The 23,901-nt window shown below is 34.9% G+C and overlaps 1 protein-coding gene across 2 annotated transcripts in view; it reads left to right on the top strand.

Annotated features, from left to right (window-relative positions):
* PCCA (propionyl-CoA carboxylase subunit alpha) overlaps positions 1–23,901 on the top strand; it is a 243,730-nt gene that overhangs the window by 190,918 nt on the left and 28,911 nt on the right. The window contains exon 22 of one of the 2 annotated variants that reach the window (XR_005556076.1): positions 22,344–22,406. The exons of the other annotated variant lie outside the window; for it this stretch is intronic. The gene's annotated coding sequence lies outside the window, so the exon portion shown is untranslated. The remainder of the gene's footprint in view (positions 1–22,343; positions 22,407–23,901) is intronic. 2 annotated transcript variants of the gene reach the window in all.

Raw genomic sequence — 23,901 nt, 5'->3', positions numbered from 1 at the left:
ATAATGGAAATTATTTAGTTTATTTACTGTTATGGTTCTTTATAATAATTGTTTTAAAATGGATTTGTTTATAATATTATGATATTAAGGTTTAAAGAGAGTTAAGGATTAAGTATGAATTTAGTTATTGTATAATTTGTTAAATTTAATTAGATTTTGTTTAATATGTTTGTAATAACCCTGTACTCAGCTCTGGGAAATGGGGGGGTGGGGGGGGTTGTGGGTTTAAAATTTTTTTGTTAATTGTCAATAAAACTTTTTCAATAAAAAAAAGTTCTAAGCAGTCTCAGTGTTCAGGAAATATACTGGGGTGATCTGATGAAGTGGGCTGCAATTATGAACGCTTATGCCTCATAATAAAATTGGAATGGGACAATTAACCATGGACACATAGCTGCACTACTTCACCACAGGCCCCCCGCTGGAGCCGATCCATTGTGGGTATTTATCTTCAGCTGGACCTCCGCTGGCACTTCTCTCTTGCTAATGATCTGCCAGTGCTCCTCCCCTGCACCCTCATTCCGAGCAATTTGCCAAGGGCCACTTGTCCCCAGCCAATCCATAGTGCAGGACAAGTAACCTCACATCCCAGGTCTGCCTCCCCTTTGGTCACAGTTCCACTGGCTCAGCTTGCTGAAGTGGAAATTAGAAAGGTTGGGGGGGGGGCAAACGTGTTTTTCCCCTGGCAAGAAGCAGAATAATATGACTCGCTGCATTTTGTGTGCAGTCAGAGGGCTGGGATGACAAAGCTGCTGCCTTCCAGACATTCCACGCTGTTGCAGGGAGCCCCTTGGCTGAACGCTGCAGATTTGTGGCATGGCATGGCCATCCTTGCCCCCTGTGTCACACAAAATGCAGCGGGTTGTATTCTGCTTCTTGCCAGGAGAAACAACACATTTGCCCCCCACACCTTTCCAGTTTCACTTCAGGAAGCTGAGCCATTGGGACTGCATCCAGTGGGAAGGCAGAACCAGGATGTGCGACTATTTGTCCCACATTATGGATTGACTGGGGACAAGTATCCTTTGGCAAATCGCCTGGGATGAGGGTGCGGGGGAGGAGTGCCAGGGGATTATTGGTGGGTGAGAAATGCTGGTGGAAAGCCAGCTGAAGATCAATGACTGCAGTGGTTGGCTGTGGCAGGGGGTGCATGGTGAAGTGGGGATAGCCATGCCAGTGGTTAATTGTCCTAGACCCTAATAAAATGTATTGGTTAGAAAAGGTGATACCATAATCCTGATTTAATACTTAAGAGGTTTCAAGTATTAAATTGGTTGTTCAGTCCTCACCATGCTAGCAGTATTCAGAGCTATTCTAATCTCAGGAAAAGTTTCCAAGTCATTATGGTATGGGAATAGTTCATTGTTACACCTATAGACAGGTGCACTATCAAAAGGACTGTTATTTGTTGGTATAAAAAAAAAGTCTGTTTATAATTCCAGCTGAATAGTTGTTCTTTTTAATTTTGTGATAATCCTGCAATTGAATATACTAGATCAGTGGTGGCGAACCTATGGCACGCGTGCCAGAGGCGGCATTTGGAGCCCTCTCTGTGGGCATACACACCGTTGCCCCAGTCCCACTTCCTCCCACGGCCCCTCCTCACCAGCAGGCCTCCGGAGGAGAGTCATCCCCAGGCACGGCCCATGCAATGCTGTGCAGCCAAGGACATGGGTAGCCAGGCAGCAGGGACAAGACTACGCCCTTGCACCCCATCACGCGCAGATAATGCTGCAAGGCACGGGCGGAGGGCGTGGCCGTCATGGCGCTGCTGGGCTGCCTGGATGATCTGTGGCGGGCCTTGGAGGTGTTGGGTGATCCAGCGGGCATAGCGGAGCGGGGACCGGTGGGGTGGTGGTTTTGGGGCACTTGGTCTCTAAAAGGTTCGTCATCACTGTACTAGATATTCAAGTAAAAAGAAAGTATTATTCAAAGCTATGGGCTTTGATTCTTAAATTTTACCAGCTTTTTTTTAAATTTGAATAGATTAGAGATACTGGAAATGACCCTTCTGGGGGAATCAAAAGAATTTCTACATAGCTCAAATCTTAATATTCAGTTATAGATTTAACAAAGTTGGTTAACGTAATTGAATACAATTGCAGTTCACCGTGTTTTGTTTTAAAACTGTCACACTCAAAAATTATATATTTAGAATTATATAGTACATGCCAAAATGGGTTGCAAAATATTCAAATCTGCTTTTATGAAAAATTATTTTTGAAATATTTAAATATTGAGGATGGACAGCATAATCCAAATTATATCTTGACTTTGCTTTACCACAACTGCCTAAATGATTACTGAATTTTTTGCATTTTTCTTGTTAAAATAAAAAAATAAAACTAATTATTTTATTAGAGGTAAGTATATGCAAGAAATACATTTACCTCATTTTAAATAATTAATCCATATATCAAACGTTAAATATTATTAAAACAGCGGTCAAATTTAATGAACTTATCTAATATGTTTCAAAACAACAGTCTGCAACTTATATAATAATTTAAAGAACATGGGATAGTTGCTTGTTCATAGAACTCTTATGTCTTTGCCAGGAACAAGAAGCAAATGGAAAATGAATTTATCAGCTTAACAATACTCAAAATTCTGGTTTTAGCTAGGGAGCCACAACCTTCAGTTGTGAATTCCTGATGTTCTTATTTTCTCATTTGCCACTTTTTCCCTGCAGTTCTCTTCAAATGAGGTAGAAGGCTTTTTATAGAGCGCATCTGAAAACAGGCTGGGAATAAACAGTTTGGAAGAATTTCAGGAAGAAAACAGGGAAATGACCAGTTGCTTTTTGCTCCTGTATTCTGTATCCAATTAATCTAGAGGTGATAATCAGGCTATGTCACATTTATGTCATATAAATAATAAGGCATATACTCTGGTTTCTCTTCAGATTGTAACAGATTGGCTGGTTGTATGCATGTTGAAGATATATATGATTCCAATATATTAGTGGTATTTTATGTTTAAGAGTGTATTTGAAATTGAGTTTCTGTTGTTGGGGATGGTGAAATAAATTTGGAATGTAACTGGCAAATACCTTTTTATTTTTATATGGTTCTACTATGAATCTCAGTGACACAAAATCAAATGAAGAGGTTAAACATAATTTAAATCTCATATTTTAATTTAAATTTTATTGACAAGACTTTTTATAAAAATAAAAAGATGAGATTTTATTTCTCATTACTCTATAGTGCAGGTTTTTACAATATTTTAACATCTTGAATGCTATTAATATGACCCTTGATACTACATCACAATTAGACTTCAAAGGAAGCATTTCAGATATAACAGCGATTAATGACAACCATTGAAAACAATTTTGAACTCCATCAGTTTAACTCAGGAGGGCAAACTTAATATGATAATTTATCTAGTTGAATTGTATTAGCTTAGCAGGAAAATATGCAAATATGTGACCCTTACCTAGCATGAAAATAGCTGCTGTGCTGGTAAATTTATCAGTTCCATTAATGAACTTTAGGGAACTTTGGAATTTTCAGTATTTGTCCCCTTGGAGGCTGGAAACCAAACCTGAACTCATACTGGGACCATTCTGGTCTGCATATTTCCATAATTTGCTGCTGCTACTAATATGACAGCAAGACGCAAATAACTGTTTCTAATAATATCAGATGGAGTTGTGGAGGACAGCATTTTAATGTAGTAAAAGACCTCCCTGTGGGGTTGTTATTGGCACTATAGAACAGCAGTTACACAGTTGCAACAATAGTCCCTTAATTGATTCGTTTAATTAGCAAGAGACGAAGCTTGTGCTATGTCTTGTCATCTGAGATCATGGAAAATTATACACAAAGTCTCTGTTTGTACCACACATTTTTCTGTTTTTATTAAGTATGAGAAATGAAAGTCACTAGCCCTGCAAGGCAGATGTTTTAAGGTATATGTTGGAAAGTTAAAAGTTTCATTGGTTTTCAGTGTAGATAAGTTGTTAGACGCCACTGATGGTGATAGATTTGTTTGATGTTTCTATTGTAAATGCTTACAGCATTTGTGGACAATTCTGCTGATCAGTTTTTGGCCTTTATACTCTTAGTTATAGAAATGTTCGTTATACATTTGGGTTTTAGCAACCCTTACCACACTGAACTTTTAAATTCTAATACAGATAATTTCATCTAATCTATTTATGTTACTAGTGATTTTCTAGTGAATTCCTATGTAACAGAAGATCATTATACACCTAGATCAGTGGTTCTCAACCTGTGGGTCGGGACCCCATTTGGGGTCGAACGACCATTTCACAACAACACAGTCCGCCATTTTTTCCCCCTTTTCCTTAGCTGTGCTACTCCCTTTTATTCTATTGGCTTTTGAAAGCCAATAGGAATTGTCCAGGCTGTTTCTGCCCTGCTGAGCCCTCCAAAAGTCCCATTCTGCAAACAGTGCTGCACCAGTTGAGTAGTTCTCGACTTATGACCGGTTGAGTAGTCCTCGACTTACGACCGGTTGGGGGTCGTGGCATTAAAAAGGTTGAGAACTACTGACCTAGATTATTAATTTACAATTTTCAGTGTATTTTTGCTTTATTTCACTTATTTTATGCCACTATGGGGCAAAGAGAGAATCATGAAATCAAGTGGTTTTCCTGATTCTCCTGTAATAAGTCTCATACCAATTGCAAGTTACTATATGTCTTTGATTATTTCCTAAGACAAAGAGAGAATCATGAAACCAATCCTTACAACTGGTATTTTTACTTTACAAATCACCCCAGAAGGTTGCAAAATCAGATTGTTCACATGACTGCTATAGCATACAATCATAATGGGCTGCCTCCATTATGGTCGTATATTGAGAACTACTTGTGTAATTTTTATTAAAAGTTTTAAGAGCATTAATAAGCATTAATACAAGCTAAATTGGAATAGAAAGAAAAATGAAAAAATAGAAATAATAGAAAACCTAAAAGTGAAATAAGACAAGGAGATAGAAGGAGAAAAAGAAACATATAAAAGTATAAAGTTAACTTACTATATTTGTCACAGCAGTTATAAATACAATTATATTTTAAACTCCCTCTTTAAAATTATTTCATGACTCTTCTTTCTATAATTCAACCAGTCTAATCATCAAATCATAAATTCATTTTTATCATTAATAAATGTAGATATTGCCCTTTCTGTGATCAAAGAAGTCAGTTTGTCCATCTCAGCAAGTTCTATGAATTTTACCAATCATTCCTCCATAATGGGTTGTGCCAAATCTTTACATATTAGTGCATGTCTTACTGCGATAATTGTATATTGAAATAATCCTACAGGGATTTTTTTCTAACCCTTTAGACATTTAGCCTAAAAGGACAAATTCTGAATGTTAATCTTTAAAATCCTCTGTATCTATGTATGTATTTAAATCAATTTTTTAAATTTTCTAACATGTCCACTAAGCATGATAAAATGTCCTTTCCTGTTGTTCACATTTCCAACATAGGTACATTTCAAATATTTTTGTACATTCTAGATGGTTTCTCTGGCATCATGTGCCAACAATACATCTTATTAAAAATCTTTTTAAGATCATAACATAGTGCAATTTTAACCACACATTTTCTCATTGATCAATCTGTATATTATAACCAAAAATCTTAGTCCACTTTATCATACGCTCTTTAACTTGCTTTTCCTCTGTTTCAAATTTCAACAAGTTTGTACAGTTCTGCAATTACATGCTCATTATCAGTATAAAATTGTACTTCAAATTCTGATTTTGCTCTATATCATAAGTCTTTATCTATTTTGAATTTTCCTGATAATTGTAAATGGGAAAAACCATTGACAACTATACACATCTGCTATTAGCTGCTCTTGGACGAAGGGATAGATGGGGAACTCATCAAATTTGCAGACGACACCAAGCTGGCAGGAATAGCCAACATTCCAGAAGACAGACTTAAGATACAGAAAGATCTGGACAGACTTGAACACTGGGCGCTATCTAACAAAATGAAATTCAACGGTGAAAAAAGCAAGATTCTACATTTAGGCAAGGAAAACCAAATGCACAGCTATAGTATAGGGGGTATCTTGCTCAATAGTAGTAACTGTGAGAGGGACCTCGGAATCCTAGTGGACAATCACCTAAATATGAGCCAGCAGTGTGCTGCAGCTGCCAAAAAGGCCAACACATGCATTAACAAAGGGATAGAATCAAGATCACATGAAGTGTTAATACCACTTTACAATGCCTTGATAAGGCCACACTTGGAATACTGCATCCAGTTTTGGTCACCACGATGTAAAAAAGATGTTGAGACTCTAGAAAGAGTACAGAGAAGAGCAACAAAGATGATTAGGGGACTGAAGACTAAAGCATATAAGGAACGGCTGCTGGAATTGGGTATGTCTAGTTTAATGAAGAGAAGGACGAGGGGGAACATGATAGCAGTGTTCCAATATCTCATGGGCTGCCACAAAGAAGAGGGAGTCAAGCTATTTTCCAAAGCTCCTGAAGGCAGGACAAGAAGCAACGGGTGGAAACTAAGCAAGGAGAGAAGCAACCTAGAACTAAGGAGAAACTTCCTGACAGAACAATTAACCAGTGGAACAACCTGCCTCCAGAAGTGGTGAATGCTCCAACACTGGAGGTTTTTAAGAAGAGACTGCACAGCCATTTGTCTGAAATGGTATAGGGTTTCCTGCCTGAGCAGGGGGTTGGACTAGATGACCTCCAAAATCCTTTCCAACTCTACTATTATTATTGTTTATTATAATCTTATATTCACCTTGCTCATTTTCAATAATTCCTGATATGTCAACCATTTGTCTTTACTTCCTGTTTCTCTTCTATGAATCCCTTGTGCTCAGAGGTGTTTTGGGGCACAACTTGGGTTTATATCTATTCCATATTCTCAATATGACACATTTAATAAAATTATCTTTAAAAATCACATTAATTTTATGATGCTGTAAGTTTCAATACCATCCAAACCTCAGGTGTGATTTTATATTTTTTAAAGTTTTTTTTTCTCAGCCACATTCATTCTTCCATCGAGCCTGAACTGCAAGTTCCAAATTCAGTTTCAAATCTGGTAATCCAATTCTCTTTCCTTTCCATCTTGTATTTAACTCACAGTTTTTTCCCCACACAAATTTAGATATACTTTTCTGTTATTCTTTGAATGGTACATCAGTTATCAAAACAGGTATTGTCTGAAACAAAATATTATTCTTGGCAAAACTGTCATTTTTATCACAGAAGTTCTTAACAGTGACAATTTTAATTTCTCTTATCACTTTCTTTTTAATTTTATTCCATGTCTTAAATAGTTATTTTGAAATAACATAAAATATTAATTTGACATAATACCCATGTACTTGTTACTTTTTTATTAGTTTTAAACCACTTTTCTCCATCAGTCCTAGTTGATCTTCTAATTTCATTTTTTTTGTTAACTTCTTTGTCTTCTGATTGTTAACCTTAGAACTGGCTAGCATACCAAAGTCCTTTAATTTTCCCATTAACATTTCTATTCCCTCTAGTGCAGGCATGTCAAACTCGCGACGTCATATGACGTCGCGCAACATATTGGGCCAATTTTGCCATTGTCAGCAATGGGGTGGGCGTGGCTTCCACGTGATGCGTCCGGCCCGTGGGCTGGCAGTTTGACACCCCTGCTGTAGTGGATCTTCCAGAACTAACACCAGGTCATTCACAAATGCCCTTAACTTATAATTAAAAAACAAACAAACTTAACTCTCATGATTTTCTCATCTTGCTATATGTTTCCATTCATTATCTCGGAACCAAAATGAACAAGGATAGAGTCAGTGGTCATCCTTATCTTGTCTCGTTTGAGTGGTTTTGTTAGTTAATGGTTTCATTAGTTTTTCTATTAACAATAATGCCTGTTAGCACAACTGCTCACTTGCTTAAGACGGTCTCTTTCTAATTGGTCATAGCTTTTTCTTTTAAAGCAGTTTGAAGAAAGATTCCAAACTGGAAATGCATTGCAAATGCATTGCCAAATTCTTTCCCATACTATTTTCTTATTCGTATTCACTGACTATCTCTCCCTTCCTGCCATGTGAACACTTCAGACTCAAGAAACAGCTTAGAAAGGCCATTTTCTGAAAAAAAAAATCAGTCCTATAGATTAGGGTTCACTGCAGTTTGTGTATTTTTCCCCCTTTTTTAAAAAGAGGCAATAAAATGCATTTTGGACCTTTGAAGGTACCATTTGAAATGGTACTATTTCCATTCACATCTTGCCTGGATAAACTTTTGCAGTTTTCCTGGCCATGCATGTTATTTTTGTATATTATATTTATATTCCATGTGCCTCCAAGAAGCATAAGATGGTATATATGATTCATCCCAGCCCCACTTCTATCATTACAACAGTGCCCCTTCTTTATGGCTGAGCATGGATTAGAAGCTAAATTTCCACTGTCTTTCCAGATCCTTACATAGGCTCTTTTAGTTTGGAGTAGTATTATATTTGCTCAATAAATTACTCAATTTTACGGGAGTCCATGTGAGAACTTTTATACAATTACATGAAAAATTGATACTTACATCCTAGTATCTTTTAGGATCCAAAAAAAAGGCTTTAGCAAAAGTTGTACTTATTCTTGGGCAAAGCTGGACCAAAATACCTAAAATAATAAATTACAATTTATGCTTCCAAGTTATATCTGTCAATACACGTTTATAGGTCTACCTAGAAATTTCCAAAAAGAAATTTTAAAAGCAGAAAATTTTGTTAGGTCTTGATTAGTGTAGGAAACCATACGCATGTAGTCCCTCTCCTAATTTAGCAAAGATTAACACAACAGATTGCAGTATGAGTAATAGATTTGTACAGCGTCCTTCCTGTTTCTCTAGTAAATGAGTGCATAAAGAAATAAATATTCAAACTTTCATCAGGACAATCAACTTCTACCAATTAAACGATATCTAGTTAGAAGATGAGAAAAAGAGTAGTGAATTTTCAGATATTTGTGTGCAAGAGTAAAGTTCTCCTGCAGGGAGATGAAATCTCTAGTCAATTTTTGACAGAAGCGATTTCATCACCTTATGGAAATATATGACAATAAAATGTAGAAGAAATTTGGTACAGTTTTTTTCTTAGCTGGAGAAAGAGGGTTTTAATTTCTTATTTAAGAAGAGGTTGAGAAAATATTTGCATTCACCAGAATAAAGAACTAATACTTCTTAAACAATAACAATATACTGGGTGGTCATCAAGGGTGCTGAAGGTAGAGTGTATTGCAGTAATATAAATGGGAGATGGCCAAGCCATGAGTGGACTATTGCAGGAAAGGGTAGAATTGGCATGCCAGATGAATCTTGCAAAGCCCCTCACATATCAAGCAGAAACCATGAGTCTAGGAGGACCTGTAAAGTGTGAACCAGCTCAGTCTGGGAAATTGCCACCCAATCTAAAGTAAAAAATGGAAAATCCTCTGGGTCTGTCATGCCAGAGTTGAGTTGAAGTCAGTTCCTCCCCATTTGGGCCCTTACAATTTCCAGGCACTTGGCCAGCACCACCACAGCATCACATGTCCATATATAATTGAGTATCATCAGCATACTGATGGTACTTGGACCTCTCCCAGCAGTTTTATGTAGCTGTTAAAAAGGAGAGGTACAAGGCTCAAGCCTAGAGCTTGGTTCTCCCCCTCCCCCGCAATACTGACTGGAACTGACTGGAAGAAGAAGGAAAGCCACCTTAACACAGGACCTCCATGATTGGTGGTATCAAAAACTGCTGAGATGCAGGAGGGCCAGAATGATTGCACTATCCCCAACCCAAGCCCTCCAACACCCTCAACAAGGGTGACCAATGCTGTTCCAATGCTGTGCGCTTGGCCCCTACCCAGACTGAATCCACTTCATCCGGCTTCCTTTGTAGCTGTGCACCAACAATCTTCTATAAAAAGATTATCACACAATGTCGTCTTCTTCTACCCTGGAGTGGTGCTTTTCCAATGGCAGCGGCTGTTGGAACCGCATCACCCCAGAGATTCAGATGGCCCCTACACTGTTAGCCTTTGGCAATTTATGGATGGCCTAGCTGTTTCTCCAGGCATTTGAAAGGTGACTAGATGTGTATTGAGTAGAAGAGGTCTGTTATTCTTGGTAATATTTATGAGAAATTGAAGCCTAAAATACAGGTTCTTTTTGGTTAAATTTCTCATATTATTTAATACATATAATTTAAGATTCTTTTGTTTTGGAAATGTTTCTTTTTCTTCCATCTTCTACTTATTTAATAGTGTTTTAAATGGTCCCTACAAGTTTAATTGATATAGATGGTGAACATTTTTACTATAGAACACTAACAGTGAGCAATGTATCACAGAGGTAATTTTCTTAGCACTGTGCTTGCTCAGATGTATATAATCACTGTTGTTCTGTCACTTTTCTAGGTAGCTCAAAAAAACCCCAAAGCTGAATAATTGCAGTCTGATCCTACTGAAATTACAAAGATGTTGTTTAGTGCCCGTGGATGCTAGAAGTCAAAAGTATATCACTAGACTTAATATAGGTCATTAATTTTGCAGTTGCTTTAAAAGCATTCAAAAATAAAAGGGTATCATGAATCATCTGATGATGATCTATTAGGTACCCTAAATTAATAGGTATCCTACAGAATAAAAAGATTACAGTTCCCATCATCCTCAGAATGTGTGAATGGTGATCATAAACAGTAGGATCATAAACGTAGAGTCAAAATTGCTCAGGTGAATCTGCATTCATGTCTGGGAATTCTCTTTTTCCTACTCAAGCACACATAGAAGCATACAGTAAGTATCACCAATCTTCCTCTTTAGTGTAATGGATTAGATACCAGTTTATCAGTACTGAATCTTTTAATGTGGAATTAAGTCAGATGTTGAAGGCCAAACACTACTAGAATTCTAGTGTATTTTATTGAATAAGGCTAGCCATATTCTGAACCCTACATTGTATATTTTACAGGGGAAGCTCCTGGTTTGATTACAGAACATGTAAATTCATCCATTCAGCCATTAGTAAGTGTTGACAAAACCATGTAAATTAGGCATTGAAGGCTTTATTTTCAGTAATGTCAATAAGCTAAGAGGATTTCCTATTTATTATACATTTGTGACAATACAGTGAAAAGCTCAATTATATTTCCAGCCTAATTTTTAATATCTGCAAAATGTACTTTTTTGGGGGGGGCACAATTACTTTTGCCATCTGTTTAGTAATAAATTGGGTTTGATCATTTCCTTTTTTGATTTCCAAAGCTCCTCTGGCTTTGTCTTAATTCTCATAGTTACCAGGCAAAAATGTTGAAGCACCCCCTTCCCTCCCTTTTTTGTAATACAATTAATTTTTTCCTTTTTGTTTTTGTAATATGAAAAAATATTAGGAGCGTCCCGCATTTCCGTCTCAACTTTCAAACATTTTCTGTACTAACCTTTTTTTTTTTTTTTGACTATGGAGCTATGGCTGATATTTACTTTTTTTAAAAAAAAAATTCCTGAGCAAGTTTATTTGAACAATGTAAAGTCAAAGAATCAGCAGCAAAAACAAATATTTCTAATTCTTCTGCTTTTTCTTGGTGTTTACCCTGGAGTCACTGTCTTCCTTAGATAAAACAATTTGATATTAAACAGTTCCTCTAATTTTACAAAGCTCTGTTTCTTTTTATGGCAACACACACTGTGCAGGAAGGTCATTATGCCGAATGGGGGGGGGGGAAGCTGTCAGCATAAAAGGGAAAGTTAATGCTGCACATGTTGGCTTTGTTTATGGGGTTCCTGGAATGTGTTGAGAGTCATTCCAAGCAAGGGCTTGAAATAATTTGTTGCAATGTACTGGACACCTACTTCATGGGATACTTCAACAAGAAGAATTGTTTTTGTTTAAAAGTAGAGTTATATAAATACATTAGCCCAAAGGGTGTAGAATATTTAACAGAGTTTGTGACAGAAGAAAACATACTGCATGGCTGCATCTATTTATATTTGTTCAACTTCTTATTCCTTACAGTTAAAAGGAACATATTGATATTGCATATAATAAGCTCCAGCTGTAAAAATGCCCACTCATTCTGCACTTTGACATAGTTGTAGTTGAATGCTATTGTGCATGCAAAATATCCTTTTTTTTCTAATTTCCTGTGAGGACCAAGGACTATATGTAGAGATTGAAATGATTTTCATGGCAAGGTAGGGAAATATCCCATGATGAACATTCCACCTACTGAATTGTAAACATGCGAACAACATTCATGAATCATAAGAATTCATAATGGAATTCTTTTGCACAGGAATAAGGTGTTGGTCTTAATAAGTTCTGCATTCGGTTATTAAATTTTAAATGACATGCAGAAGATATGAAAAGGAAGGTGACTACCCAGGAAACATTAGAAAGGGCCATCAAAAACAAATTCCTCAGACAACTAAAGCACCTGCTTGAAGAATTGATCTTAAGAAAATGTGTTTTCTTTTTCTTCCTGTGATTGAACCAGATTCCCTCTCTATGATTTAAAAAAAATCCTACTGAGATTATTTCTAAGGGAAGCCCTAGATTAATTTCTTTCTTTCAATTAAGGTCAGACTAAAGTGATATCTGATTTATGTCTTGTGAAGAATAAAGGACAAGGCAGTCTTGTAGTTCCAGAAGATAGTTTAGACTGACTTAAATCCATGCAATTTTTTTATTCTTATGAATCCCTGACATGAAAAGGAAATTAGAAAATTACAAATCCTAAAAACATAGCACTCTTATTTCACATTCCCTAGCATCCTTCACAACATGGATGATTCAGTGAGATTGCATTTTTTTTTGTCTTTAATAATAAGTTTTTGATACGTGTATGCTCTTCAGCTTGCTTTTTCTCAGTTGAAGTTCATAATGACTGGTACCATATATCTCCTTCTCTCCGGAGAATTGCACTGGAAATCTTATATGCAGTAATCCTAGACTTACGACCACAATTGAGCCCAAAATTTATGTTATTAAGTGAGACATTTGTTAAGGGAGGTTTGCCCCATTTTACAATGCCAAAGTTGTTAAGTGAATCAGTGCAATTGATTAGTTAGCAACATGGTTATTAAGTGAATCTGGCTTCCCCATTGAGTTTGTGTGTCAAAAGGTTGCAAAAAGGATCATGTGACCTTGGGACACAGCAATGGTCATAAGAATGAACCAGTCGCCAAGCATCTGAATTTTGATCACATGATCATGGGGATGCTACAAAGGTCGTAAGTTAAAAATGGTCATAAGTCACTTTTGTAACTTTGAACGGTCACTAAATGAACTGTTGTAAATCAAGGACTACCTGTACAGATGGCTTAGAATCTTTTAAGGGATGACAGATATCATGGGGTAAAAGAAGCATAAGAGATAATTTGTTGAACATTTATACTTTGAATCTTGGATTCTCCCGTGCTTGTTAATTGTGAGGTTTGACTATGGATTTTCCCCTAGTTTTCTTTAGAACCCTAATATCTTTTTAGTTCTGTGTGTTAAATCTCAAGAAAATATGTCCACAGAAATATATGAGAAAGTACATGTTAGCAGTCTGTCTTCCTGTATCTTAAGTCAGATTCCAAAAAAATAACAAGTGTGATGCAATTAACCACACATCCTTATAAAAGCAGATAGTGTGATTCAATAAATGTATTACGCAAAGGATAAAATAATAACATTTTCAGTTTGTTGGAAACTGTGGAGTACTATAACAATACCAACTCAAATATTACAGTGTATAATTACAGTACTTTTAAGAATTATAAACATGGCCAATGGGTACTGCATTATTTTTGCAATTATGAAACATATAGAACTGAAAAAGATTAAAAAGGAAGTATTTGGAATTCAGATGCTATGTCCAGTATTAGGTCTAAAACCTTTAGGTACTTCATTTTTGGGATGTTTTCATATAAAATATGTTTTGATGAATAATAGAAATCAAATACTAGAAATACTGTAAATATAATGTGTCTACAGAAATCATTATTTACACTGAGCATGCTTGATCAGTTATATATAGGAATGACAATGGCAGACCATCTGAAACCCCAAAATTTAAATTTCCTAAATCATGCGAGGAACATAATCTGACAAAAAATATTATTTTTAAAAAAATGTTAACATAGTCTTTTGGGAAACTGTAGATTTATGGTGTGGGGAATTATTATACCCTGAAAAGTCAGTTCACTTAATTAATAAAAACACCATAGACTGTCACTGATTTTTTTTTTTTTGTTACTCCTTTTTAAGAGTGTACGGTGCTAAAATGTTCCGTCAGATTCTGTAGCACTTTTATATACTTTTAATCAAAGTCCTTACTTCAGAGCCTCACAGTCCTATGTTTTGTCTTCCTGCTGTCTGTCAATGTCCTATTCTTTCTCAGAGTACTAACATGGTTAAAACATGGTTAATATAATTGTTATAGTCAGTGCTATTTTTGTAAAAAAAAAAAAAAAAAAGGTGCCGGAACTCACACACGTCATATAACCCACCTTGCCTACCCTACAAGATTCCATCCAAAAAAGGTGCCGGAACTCCGTTCTGGGCGTTCTATGACAAAAAAAGCCCTGGTTATAGTTAATACTCTGAACTTTCTAAATATTGAGATTGATACTGAAGAGGTATATTAAAATGGTATATAAGCATATCAAATATAATAATCACATTGTATTAATATTTGCACAGGTTCTCCTTGCAAGCATAACCTTAGTTTCATCTAATTACATCACCATTTTACTGATTTAAATTCACAAACTCATTTGCACAGGAATAAGGAATTTGCACAGGAATTTTATATAAATAAAATTAAATAAATAAATAAATAAATAAATAAATAAATTGTTCATTATCTGTGTTATGGATTAAGTCTGAAGAAGGAGCAAAACAATGAGAAGAAGTTTTATTGTAACAATTTTTGGATGCCTGCTTTACAAGAAAGAAGGACCTAAATAATAAAATAATTTTTATGTATAGAAAGTAAGGGTTATAAGGTGGGAAATGCTAGGAATCTGATTTCCTGGCCAGTCTGGGGAAATTGGATCAGTTAAATGATTCAGGAATTGGGAGAGTGTATATTGAAATTGCTTGGAGAAACATCAATAACCTCAGATATGCCGATTCTACCAGTTCTGGGACTGGATGTAAGGAAGGTTTAAGGGATGTCTTGTTGAAAGTGAAATACAGTGTGCAAAAGTACTGCTCAACATTAAGAAAACTAAGACTATGACAACTGGCAAAGCCAACCCAATGTTGACAACCAGGTAAGAAGTTGAAGTAGTTACAGACTTTATCCATAAGCACAAAAATATCTAGAGGTGGTAGCTGTAGCTATAAAATAAAAAGACATCCGTTATTTGGGAGAAATACTATCATAGATCACAGTGTATTAAAATGCAGAAACATCAATCTGCTACCATAAGTATATATTTATGAAGGTCATGGTTTTTCCAGTTTTGTCTATGTCTATGAAAACTGGATCATTAGAAAGGCTGAATGAATAAAAATTGATATAAATTGTTCAAAAGAAACAGACCTAAGAAAAAGTGGAGTTGCATTATATGTAAGAGATCATTATATGTAAGAGATCATTACATCTCTGCAGAAATGCATAAAAACAGGAATAAAAACCTACTAAAATGCATATGGGTTAATATAAAAGGGGGAAAAAATGACATTGGCATAGGTGTATACTACAGGCCACTCAACCAAGCAGAAAAAAGGATGAACTTTTTACTAGTCAGTTAATAAATGTATTTAAGAAACAAGATAATATTAATGGGGGATTTTAATTACCCTGATATCAACTGGTGGACAAACTCTGCATCAAGTGAGAGATCGAACAGGTTCCTAACCTAGCTGACAATTTTTTTATCCAAAAGGTAGAGGCAGGATCTAGAAGAACAGCTATACTGGACCTAATTCTTATTAACGGAGAAGAAATGATAAAGAGGGTTGAAATTGCAGGAACTTTGAGAAGACTGACCATGCCCTTATTGGAATTCAATATAATGCACACACAAGCAATAGACCATAATCAAACCAGTGTCTTAGACTTTAAAAGAGCTGATTTCAACCAACAGAGAGAGCTTGAGAAGGATTCCATGGATGAAAATCTTAAAGGGGAAAACAACCCAAGAATCTTGGGAAACTCTAAAAAAATGATTATAAAAGCCCAGTCCAGCACTATACCACTGGAAAAGAAAAAATAAAAAATCCAAGAAGAAACCAGCATGATTGCACAAAGAAGTCTCTGATAAACTGAAATATAAAAAGGATAAGTATAAAAATCAGAAAGAGGGACACATAACTAAGGCATTATATTAGCACATAGCCTGAATCTGCAAAGAGGAAGTCAGGAAGGCTAAGGTTCAGAATGAATTAAGACTTGGAACAAATGTCAAAAATAATACAAAGTTTCTTTCAACATATAAAAAATAAGAAAAAAGTCAAGGAAACAATCATCCACTAATGGGTTATGATGGCAAGGAAGTGACAGGCATCAGAGAAAGCAAGAGCTGCCTAATTCCTTCTTAGCATCTGTCTTCATACAAAAAGAAAACATAGCTCAACTTACCAGAAACAATTGTAAAAAAAAACAGTTCCAGGAAATTATAGACCAATCAGCCTGACATCAATATCTGGGAAAATCCTGGAAAAGATATTCAAGCACTAGATGTGCGAATAGCAAGCAATGTTATAACCAGAAGCCAACATGGGTTTGTGAAACCCATGATAGCAGTGTTCCAATATTTAAGGGACTGCCACAAAGAAGAGAGGATCAACTTATTTTCCAAACCACCAGAAGACAAGACAAGAAGCAATGGATAGAAACTAACCAAGGAGAGAAGCACCTAGAACTAAGGAGAAATTTCCTGACAGTGAAAACAATCAACCAGTGGAACATCTTACCTTTAAAAATTATGGGTGCTCTATCACTGGAAGCTTTTAAGGGGAACCATTAAATGGTTGGGTCTCCTGCTTGAGCAGGGGTTCGGACTGGAAGACCTCCAAGGTCCGTTCCAACTGTGACAATGTTTTATGTTCTATGATTGCAGAATAAATAATTTAGTACCAGATGATACAAAATCACTGGAGGCACTGAAACTCAGTTGATAACTGAGATTATCCAAAATAATGGGTGAGTGATTGGAGAACTGAGAATTGTTTAATTAACATATTTATATTCCAGAAAATTAAAGATTGTGAACTAAATTTAATTTAAAAATTAAAATGTGAAAAACAAAGCCATATTGAAAAGATATCTTAGTGCCCTTATAGGTGTTTTAATTAGGATATGGATTCTGTAATTATTTCAATTGTTTATGAAGAACTGGCAAAATAGATATTGCTTATAGTGAGCAGATACACGACATATACCTGTACATATATACAAACATACACAAAACTCTCCCGAGTTCTACTAGAGCAGAAGTAAGTAATGTAGATTTTCTCAAGAAAACCATTGGAGTGTCAGTGTCACAAATGAAAAAAATCTAAAAAGGAAAAGGAAGCAATTCTTTTACAATGGAGCATAGTGTAGGAAAGGATAACCTACCTTCAAAGATTTTGTTTTGAGTATTACGAGGTTTAATAAATTGTTTGCTTCAAAGACCTTTGCTACAACAAAATAAGCAGCCTTCCTGCTATTCTTGTTCACTGGTTGCTATAAGTAGCTCATATCCTGTCCTCTCTAGTCTTAGATGGCTTGCATTTGTGGTAAAACTGAAGCTATAGCTTTCAAGATCCTGCTGCTTCTTTATTAACAAGTTCACAGGGAGTTGCAGGAATCAATAAATTAACATAAAGCTGTGGCATTTGGCCTTATTGTAAGGGCAGTCAACAGAATTTGTTTAACAAAATAAAATCATTCATCCAATCCAGTGTTTCTCAACCTTGGCTACTTTAAGAATTCTGGGAGTTGATGTCCACATATCTTAAAAGTTGCCAAGGTTGAAAAACACTTATCTAATCAAATAGTGGGAGGGAAGAATCTTTTATTGTCCTATAATACAATTATCATTCTCATTTTCAGAAATTGCAATTACAGAAGTTTGAATCCTAAAGTGAGCTGATAGTTACTAGTGTGCTTCCAGACAGGATACACCATGAATGTTGGATCCTAGTTCATTTAAGTATAAAAGTAATAGAATTTCACCTTTTTGTGGCTAATTTTACACACTGATTTCAGTGGGAGAATATGAAGTCTCTTTGAGTCCATCTTGCCTCTTGCTAAAGTTGTGGACACATCCAGGTAGTTTTCTTGGCAATAATATGGAAGGTTTGCCATTGATAATTTTTATACATTTTGTATCCTGAAACAACAGACTAAATGATAAATACTGCATTAGGTTCCTCCTGAGATTTGAATGCCCCTCCTTTCTTGGTACAGGTAGTCCTTGACTTATAACCACAATTGAGCCCCAAATTTATGTTGCTAAGAGAGAAATTTGTTAAATGAGTTTTATTCCGTTTTACAACTTTTCTTGCCACATTTGTTAAGTGAATCACCACAATGTTGAATTAGTAATACTGTTCTTAAATGAATCATTTAATCTTCATCAGAGGGTCACAAAAGGTGATCACATGACCCTGGGCTACTGCAACCACTATAAATATGAACTAGTTGTCAGCATCTGAGTGTAAATCACATGACCCTGGGGATGCTACAGTGGTCATAAATGTGAAAAATGGTCATAAGTCACTTTTTTCAGTGCCTTTGTAACTTTGAATAGTCACTAAATGAACTGTTGTAAGTTGAGGACTACCTGTATTTCAATAGGCATTGAAGATGGGGCTTATGGGTGAAGAAATATTATTACTTTTGAAGTCTCTGATTTTATTGTTGTATATAATTATTGTTGAGAAAGATTATGTTTTAACAATTTAGATTGTAGTTAATGAAGTGTTGCTTAACTTGTTCTGTTAGAAGAACTATGTATTATGATGTGCTATAATTAAGCTGAAAGAAATTGTATTACTTCAGAACAATCATAATTTGTCTTAAAGTTTAGGCTTAATTCCTATTTTCATTGCTATGGCTCTATTCTAAAACTATAACTCAACAACAACAAAAAGGAATATGAAAACTATTGAAATTCATTTTGGCTTTAAATCTAGTTTGATCTATGACACATTGAACTAGTTATGAGGTATTTCCAGATCTTTAAATAGATAGAAACTAAGTAGAACTATTAATATTAATAGTGTTCATATAAACAAAGTAGATGATGAATTGTACAAGATTTCATCAATGGAAATGATACTTTTAAAAAACACTGTACTGTTTATTCACTTAATCTATCCATGTGTTTTCCTTTATAAAGTAATATGCAGCCATACAAAATTTCAAAGCATAGATGAGATATATTATCGAAATCCAAATTAATGTCATTGGACTACCCCGCAATGCTCACTCAAGTTTTTATTGCCATATTACAAAACATTAATTTCACTGACATTTTGTTTGGCAACTACTTGATGACATTAATTCAATCTTTGATAAATCTTAGGCCATCTTTAAAATGTTTAACTTTATCTTTAAAATACTAATTCTGTCATTTAAAGCCAATTATATGAAATTTGAGAATATATTTAATTACACTGTATAATGATTAAATACCACAAAATTATTTGCTATAATGAGACAATTTCCAGCTATAAATCGGACTGGAATCTGCAGCCATCATAACCCCACTGAGAATACAGAATTTTGTAGCATTCTTTTTCTTTCTATTGAACAATACTGTTCCTGTTACTGCTATACATTTTCCTTTATAGAAAAATTCTCATGAAATAAATATTGAGGGATAAATTTCAAATTATTGTCAGATTGGTGTCAAATTTCAAATTGTTATTGTTCCCAATACCAGGCTCTAGTAGTCAGATAAGTTGTGAAGTTGATAACATTTGATTTATATAAAATATAAAAAACATGTACACTATTATTTAAGACATATTGAAATGTTATGCTGTTAAAGCAAATCGTAAACACATTAGAAAACCTTTAATATAAAAATCAGAAATATTTCTTGTCTTATATCTTTATGTATTGGTTTGGAATAAATAATCCATATCTCAGCTTCAATTCAGTATAGATGTAATATCCCTATATATTTCATTCCTTCCAAAATACTTTTCCAGTTTTGATTGACCAGATGAGGATCAGATATAATTTACAATTACCTGGGAAAAAGATATCTCCTCAAATATAGGTTGTCTTTGCACTGTATTCTTAACTGCAATACACTAAAATTAAGTCTAATTAGAAAACAAAAACAAAAATCTAACTCACTTCAAACAACAGCTGCAAAATTTTGCCCTGAGGATGGAGGTTAACTCAATTGTGAAATAACGGCCAAAGCTCATACTCTTAATAACTGTTTTCTTTAGCCCTTGAGAAAACTCCATAATTTAATGTGAAATGCTTGGCAGAAAAAGCTTCAATTTAGAAACTGGCTCAGCAGGGTGGAAAGAGTTGAAAACTCTCTTGTTATAAACACACTTAAATTTGCAATTTTATGTATTTTCTCCTCAATAAATATATCTAATGTTTAAAGACGATTCACAAATATCATCTCCTAGCACACTGCGTAATCTGACCCATGATTTCATAAAAGTAGTAAATGTGTACCATTTCTAGACCAATGCATAATCATTATTTGCATAAATGGAACCATGACACAATATAATGGCTGTGCATGCAGTCTTCAGTGTTTGAAAATGTCCATGTTTAGTGTACAAGAGGTATATAAAACAGATTTTGTAAAACAGTGATGGTTACACTGTATTCAGTTGACTGCCATAATAGTACACAATACATGCCATGTATCTGAAAATTATAACTATAAATAAGCCCATAAATGATGCAGATTTTACATTTATGAAATATTGCACAATTGTTATGAGCCAGCATTATATCAGACTACTCAATATTTTAGTTGACCATGCATAGTAAGACCTATGCTACACATTTCTGTATGTGGAAATAATGTTATATTATTCCAAATGGCATAAATAATTCTGTTTTGTTGTGTTTTTAAACAGTATAATATTGTTATTAAAGTCACTTTATATAGTTCCTTATATAAAATGATGTCACCATTTAGCTTTGTCCATGTTTAATTGACTGTATTATTTGTTAGCAAATTATGAAAATCATGAAAAAATGCTTTGTGTGCATTCTATGTATTGTTTAGCAGGAATTTGACATAAACGATACATTTACATATCTAATATTGCACATGTGTAAGAGGACAGGCCGAATCTTATCTGTGATTGTGATATAAAGAGAAATAGAGTAAGAAGTTATATTGATAATATCTCACAAATATCTTAATTTCTGATAATTTTTGGACACCTTATATTTGTTGAGCAGCATGTGGGTTAAATAATAATATACATACAAAATTCTATGTTCTGAATTTGATACTTTAACTGGGAACAGAATCACCATCATCATAAAATGCCTTCACCAACTCCTTATAAGTGAAGGTTATACTCTTGCAATAAAAAAATAATCAATATAGCTTTGATCTATCTGCCAACTTCTTTAGGCCCAGTTGGAATAAGCTACAATCAACACAGTTTGGAAATACATACAGATGTGTGTGTGTGTGTGTGTGTGTGTGTGTGTGTGTGTGTGTATCAGCTGCAATAGGTGAAATAGCCTATGACTTCATATCACAAACCTCTTTTAACTTTGGTATGTGGCTTGGGAAGTTTTGTTGTTCAAAGAAACAAAATAATGTTTTGTTTAGGTTTTTTTTTAAAGGATTTTATTCTGCATGCCCAAGCTAAGTGTGCTTGTTTTCTGCTCTGTGGTCAACCTCTCCTGTGAAGATATAGTTCAGTGTTATCCTTGAGTATTCAGCTTTCATTTATATGCAGAACTTGAGTCAGTCTTACATAGTCCTGTGTCCCAATAGTTAAGGTCAAATCTACAAAGCCATGGAAAGTATGACTATGTGATATTTTCCTTCACTCCCTCAAATATAATGGCCATCAGTGTTTTTAATTCTAGTGACTTTTAAGGTCAGTTTCTTCCCCTGTTGGAATAACTAAAAAAAAAAAAAAAAAAGACCAAACACCTGGAAGGAAAAATACATAAATGTGTGAGCATTCAAAATAATTCCAGAAATGATTATCTAGAACATGTTCTTTATCTTTTGAGTTGGGCAATGTGCAGAAAAAATTGATCTGTTTGCTACAGAGGTGTTAGTCACTTAAACTAGATATTACTATTGTCTGATATAAATGAGAAAACACAGTTCAGGAGTTGAAGATAATGTAACTAATCTTTTTATAGTTTTTAATTTATTGATCATTAAGATGAAGTCTTAATGATTTTTCTCTAGATAAGAAAATGAAAAACAGGTCTTACACTGCGTGATTACACAAGCCTATTTAATAACAAAATGGTGAGTATAATCAGTAGACAGCATAATGCTACTGATTATTTTGTTATTGAGTGTCTTTAAAATCTCTAAATAGTATTAGATGAAAACTGTTTGGTTTATTAACAGAATATTTTCTGCTTGTTGAGAGTGGGTCTTTTAAAATTCAGTGTTGCTTTGGAAATAATTGTAAATATTCACATTGCCTTTGTGGATGTTACTTCCTCTTCAATGGTCCAATTTAGGTGCTCTGAAAGTACCATTTGATATGCGAATGATTGGTACATGGCATATATAGCACATTGTACTTGCATGTTAAATAGTTTGCTAATCATCTAAGAGCTAAGCCCAGTTAGCTTTCTTTATCACTGGAGAACTTAGTGAAACTTCACTGCGAAAGCAGAACCATCTTTTAAATAATAAAAAAATAAAATACAGACATGTAATAATGTCAGATATTGAGGTATTATGGCATAAATGCTAGAAATGTGTATCTGTTGCAACATGGGAAAAATGAAGAGCAGCAGTATACATTTGTTTAAATTTCAATAAATACAGAAAACATTTTTTAAAATTGATCAGCCTTTGTCTCCCTATGATAATGATTGTGTTACTGTACTTTATTTTGAAGAATTACAGAAGAGTCAGATTTTGGACTGGAAACTCTTGGAGACAGGAGAAATGAAATGTACATATCTGTTAGTGTATTAGTTATCCTCTTCCTTATTTTTGAGATGTAAAAAGTTACTATATTTTGCACCTAGAATAATGATAACATTTTGAAGTAGCTTCATTTTTCTTATTGATATGCTTAAAACCTTACTGTTTAATTGAACCAGTAATCTCTTATAGCGTTTTGATTGCCAACTTCCAATGACTCTTTTGCAGCCAGGTAACTTGCACAGTCTACTTTCAAAAGTATGAGAAGGTCCTTTCTTTGTTGCCAGTTAACTTCAGCCTGAAAGTATCAACGGTTCTGATCCCAGGTATCCTCTTTATTTGACACAGCCTTGATTCACCACTAGATACCATGTGCCAAGACCTATCTGTCATTCTGACTTTATTATCCCCTTTTAGGTGGATATACTGTATTTTAAGGCAAGAAATGGTATGATCTAAATAGTGGGATAGTACAGAGTTCCCCAAACTTTCTGGCTTTGTGGACCAATGGGTAGAGGAGATGGGATGATTCTGCTGCTTGTGCAAGTAGGGATGCATGTGTGCTTGCTTGCCTGCCACTTCAGGCAGCCGGGTTCTGAACAGCTCATGGACCGGAGGTTGGGGACCCCTGGTATAGTAGAACTAATCTTCCTGGGAAGTTAGTTTCCTGGCCTGGTTTATCTAGTGGGGCTGATAACCTGCTCTATAAAAAGACAAAAACAAAAAACACAAAAGAGTGTTGACAGTAAGTATTCTGAGGGTCCATGGAGTATGGAAGAGAGTATTGTCACAAGTTTGTCTTTTATGGTTTTGTATTTACCCATCTCACAGCCATTTTGTGGAAGACTAACTCTCTCCC

Source organism: Crotalus tigris, unplaced genomic scaffold, assembly GCF_016545835.1.
Source record: "Crotalus tigris isolate CLP2741 ecotype Arizona unplaced genomic scaffold, ASM1654583v1 scf7180000017685.4511686, whole genome shotgun sequence".
NCBI classification, from domain to species: domain Eukaryota; kingdom Metazoa; phylum Chordata; class Lepidosauria; order Squamata; family Viperidae; genus Crotalus; species Crotalus tigris.
This window is presented reverse-complemented; position numbering and strand designations above follow the sequence as displayed.